The sequence below is a fragment of the Pteropus vampyrus genome, unplaced genomic scaffold, assembly GCF_000151845.1.
Source record: "Pteropus vampyrus isolate Shadow unplaced genomic scaffold, Pvam_2.0 Scaffold15, whole genome shotgun sequence".
NCBI lineage: Eukaryota > Metazoa > Chordata > Mammalia > Chiroptera > Pteropodidae > Pteropus > Pteropus vampyrus.
Window position 1 is genome coordinate 3,757,420 of NW_011888796.1, and position 5,089 is coordinate 3,762,508.

Sequence of the window (5,089 nt, forward strand, 5' to 3'; positions counted from 1 at the left end):
CTTGGTGGTAGTGTCTTCTTGCCCTTACAGAGGCCAAGATGGTTAAGAGAAGAACCCTCTGGAGGCCACTGGGCCTCTGGAAGCCTGAGAGTGGGGCAGAGTCGCTTCCTGTGGGCTTGCCGAGCTGGGAGCAGCCGGAAGCCAGAGCAGTTCTGTTTTTGTCCTAAGGGCTCAGCTCAGTGTGGGCAGGGCAGGGCAGGGGCTGGATAAACTGGCGGTGGTGACTTTGCTCATTGGATAGGAGCTTTTAAAGTTCCAACAGGGATGGGGTTGTTTGGGGCAACATTTTTAGATCCACTTCCTGCTAAATGACCATTGGGGAATTGGAATATGTGGGTTTGGGTTTCTCCTGGTAATGAACGTCCAGTTCAGAGATGCCTAGAGTTCTCTCTAGGACCTTTCAGTTTCTAGAGATTTCAAATATATTTATAGGAGGTAGCAGAGCTGGCAAGAACTGGAAGTAAAGGAGACTTCAGTAGCATCAGGTTTACTCAATCTGGGGACCAACACCAGCTGGAATTTGTTTGACCTTTGAAAGGAAGAGGATATATGGCCAGAACACAGCTCAGTTTTGGTGTTCCTGTCTGGCTGAGCAGAAATATTGCTGTTCCTAGAGCAAGGGAGAGAGTGAAGTCGAATCAGTTCTTTGATTTGTCACTCTCTTTAGAATGGTAGTGCTGGGATCCCTGTCAATTTGATGTCAGATTCATAGTATCTCTTTTTTGTTAATGGGAGTTGATAGGTGAGTTGTGTTTCTACAAGAGGCAGTTTGTAACATGATGATCAGATCAACCCCCCAAAACTCTGATTGCAATAAGGGAAACAAGGAACCTGGGGGAGCACCATCCCAGTTATTAAAGGCACTCCATTTCAAGATGGGAGAGAAACAGGAGTAAGGACAAATGGAATGAGAAGTCAGGTGATTTCTTAAACCCAAAGTTAGTGTGCTTTCCTCCTCTTTTTCATCACCCTTTAGTATAGCTCTTTGTACGTCTGGATTATAAACTCCATCTTACAGTTGGCTTGGTCAAAGTAGGCATTAGAACTGAGCTGCTAGTGAAGTCATGTTGATGAGATGGAAGGAGCAAAGCTGGGACCCAGTAAGCAGGGAGCAAACAAGGGGCAGTCAAGCCAGCCCAGGGATAGGTGATGTACCTGAGAGCCAGTTCCTGGCTCCTGTATATTGATTGGTTAGACAAGGGGTTAAGTTTTGGGCTTCTCAAAATTTCAATAAAACAGTTGGAAGAAAAGAGCCACGATGGATAACTGATTCACCTGGGAAATTGGAACCACTTGACCGACATGTTGAGCAGACTGGCACGTGGTAGAGGAAAGGTGGTACCACCGGGAGCACCTGCCTGGAAAGGAAAACCAGGTAAGAGACTCGAGCTGGAGATTGTGTTTGCTAAAGAGGACAAGTGGAAGTCACAGCTAAATTCCTTCTGATTTGTGTGTCTAGGAAGTCAGTGTCTGTACCTCCCAGGACACTAAGTTTTGACCATGGTTCTTGTCATTGCACTCCGGACAGTCCTGCACAAAGCCAGACAACTTACTTATTTGCATGGTCACTGCAGCAGGCGGCTTCACTGAAGTTCCTATTAAAAGCCACTTATTTCAATTACACAGTGATGAGCTTGATATTTTCTACCTTTGCAATTGCCCCAAGTGAAATGATATTTTAAATGGCCCGGCTTTTTAAATTCTTGATGTACAAATCCCATATTTAGAATAACTACTTCAGCAAAGAATTACTTCAGTTCACGGAGCTATCATCTTAGCTGGGAAAGGTTTTTACAAGACTGAGTAGATGATGGGAGATGGAGCCCTGAACCAGGACTGAGGAGAGCAGAATTCTATTTCTAACAACTGTAATATTTTAGATTTGGGCTCAGAAGTCAGACTGCCCGAGTCCAAACTCCTGGTTTTGTCAATAGCTGGGTAATCTCAGGCGAGTTACTTCTCTTGGCTTCGGTGTCCTCATCTATAAAATAAGAATAAAAATAGTACTAACCTCATAAGGTGATGGTGAGGATTAAATGAAATATGGTTAGAATGTGCTTGACCTCAGGACCAAGTGACCACCCAGGTGCCAGCTATCATCATCGACACAAAGTGTATGACCAGGGCTGAATCTGCACGATGGAAGAAATCCAGTCCAGCTCCTGCAGCCTTCTCTGGAGTGTGTGAGGGTAAACTCTTGGTGTCCTGCAAATACTTCCTGCCTCTGAGATATGCCCTGTCCTTACAAGGCAGAGTGAATAAAGAGACAGTATGGTTCTCTTACACTCAGGCCTGACTCCCAAAAGTAAAATAGCTCAGGGAACAAAAGGAAGCTGTTGGGAAAAGTGGGGCACAGCAAAACTGAATTAGCAAAGTGGGTCTTTAAGGCTGCATTTGAAGAAAGTTGAAGAAAGAGAAGGGCTTGTTAAACAGTCTAGTTCATAGGACTGCCTCGACGGTGTTCCCCTTCTCCCAGTGGGGCTTGAACACTCTTGGCTGGCTGAGGGGTACCCACTGTCTCCTTTTGAAGACCCAAGTGAAGGTGATGTCATGGGTAACACCCATTTTTATACCTCATACTGTTTGTCCCCTGGCGACCAGGCAGGTTTGTTTATATGCCAGCTAGAGCGGGACTCTCTCTCAGGCCTATTCAGCAGGCACCATCCTGGACAGCCTATGGGAACATGAAACTAGAGCCTTCCTTTATTCAAAACAGTTTCTCTAGCCTGAAGAGGAAACCCAGGTCAAGAATAGGAGTTTCCCAGTCTGTACTACAGTTGGATATACAGTGGAAAACCATGGTACAAACAGGACCCTCCTCAAGCACTGCTAAATCATCAGTGTCAAAGTGGGGTCCTTGGACAAAGACTGCCCTTCAGTGTCTGGGGTTTCCTATGGCATAGGCTAATGAACACAGCCCCAGACTTTCCCTGGGAAGAAGATAAAAATATTTTCTAGTTAATTTCTCAGGTAGAAAATCAAATTGTCCAAATAGCCTATTCCTGGACGAGTTTGGATAAGCAGGCTTAACTGCGCAGGACTGGAATGATGACATCAGGCAGGCCCCCACTTGAGTTTTGGAGGCTCTCCCAGCAAATCTTCATCACCCAGCGGGTAAGTGTTGCTTTGTCAGGGACAGGGTAGGGCAAGGAGCTCGAGGATCTTCAGAACCAGTGCCCGAGTGGTTTAGGTTGCAGGCTCTGAGCCCACCTGTCTGGGTTGGCTCTGATTGCCCTAGTTTCCTGAGACATAACGTGAGGACAACAGTAGCACAAAGTGCCATTGTGAGGTGTAAAGGCATAAGTGTGAAAGCCTTTGAACTGTGCCTGGCACTTAATAAGTACTCAAATGTTAGCAAATTTTAGGTCCGTCTGCCATCATAAGTCCCAGGCTATGCAAGCATTTCTGTTTGAGTTTTGCTGAAATATGGGGTGAATAAATTCCATCCTCCAGTGCATCGAAATCTTTAAAAGAAAAGGAAAGAAAATATATGTTGAATACCAAAGGGTGGTAACCAATAAGTTTTGCTTGACTTCTGAGGAACTCAAGCAAGACCTCAAATCTGTTGCCGTTTGAAAAAAATCTGGACTTGGGAAATGAAATATACCCTTGCCGGCTGGATCAGAATCATTAACCATTACCATACTAGTTACTTTGTCCTGTCTGCAGTGCCTGGTGGTCCATACTGTGCTGGCACCTTGTGCCTGGCTGGTGTTTGCCACCAGAGCCTGGTCATGATAGGAGCTGAGCCCTCATTATTCAGCCTTACTGGGGCAAAGTGGGGACAGACTACCCTGTTGGCTCTGTATGGTCTGATGACTGAACCCCAGGGTCCACGTGTTCTAGCTTACCCTGGCTGAGATGTGCCCTGTGTACGCACGCACACATGCACACACACCCAGCAGGTTGGGCGTGTCTAGAAGAGAGCCAAACAGGTGGCTTTAGACAATTCATAACCAGCTGAGCAGGTTCCTTCCTGCTCCCTGTGCTGGATGCCAGCTGCACCAGCAGGCCTGTTCTGACTGCCAGGCCCCATTTAGGATTGTTTTCCTCTGATGTCCACTGCAGGGGTGAGGCCCTTTTACACCTACATCCTTCTCTGGGCAAAAGTATCCAGCACAGTCTTTGCTATTAATTTTTTCCTATAAATTAAAAATCAGAGAAAAAGAATCAAGGATCCAATGTTAAATCTGTGCCAGGACCTTGCACTCCAGTGCTGAAGTGCATGGTGAAGGTTTAAGCTTCCTGCTAAGAAAAACACAAACCTGATGGCTACCATGGCAGGCCAGTAGGGAAAGGTACCCATTCCACAAGCCGGCTCCTGCAAGGGCCCATTGAGTTGTGTGCAAAGTCTGGTTCAATAAATAGAGCTGCCTCCCTGGTCTATCAATACCAGCCAAAGGAGTTGAGCTAGCAGTGCGGATCCCACGCACATGCTTGAGAGCTTCATTGTTTCATATCTTCCAGTGCCATCAACAACTCGGAGGTGGCAGGGGCAGATCTGTGGCTAAAGGACAGCACCCAACAACTTTGGGCCAAAAGGCCACAGCAAGGCTAGCCAGCTGAGAGAAGGAATGTCACATCCACACCATATACCTACTGCAAGGCTGGTAGTAGACTTCAGGTAGGGTAACTGTGATTCAAACAACCTGACTCTGTTTTCTATCCAGGAAATGAGTCCAGGGCCCCCTCCTCTGCATGGAGCTGCCATTCCAGCCGGGAGCTCCCATGAGGCCAGGGACTGGTCTTCGTGCTTGCTGCTGTACCCCTAGCACAGTGCGTGGCCTATCACAGGTACCCTACAAGTACACAGGTATGTGCGTGCCAATGTACTTTTCAGTTCCCCAGTGTACGTTTATCTCTGTGTACTTTAAAGTCAGCTCCGGGGTCGCCTCTGCATGAATTCACCCCACAGGTATTTGAGCAGCACATATTAACCCAGCACTCTGCCAGGCACTGGTTAGATTCCAGGCAGCTAATAATGCCGGGGCCCTGCCTTCAAGACACTTAGAGTAGACAGAGGCCAGATTCATGCACATGGCACGAATGTGCATGCTGGGGCTCTGATTGCCAGAGGAGTCCAGAGATT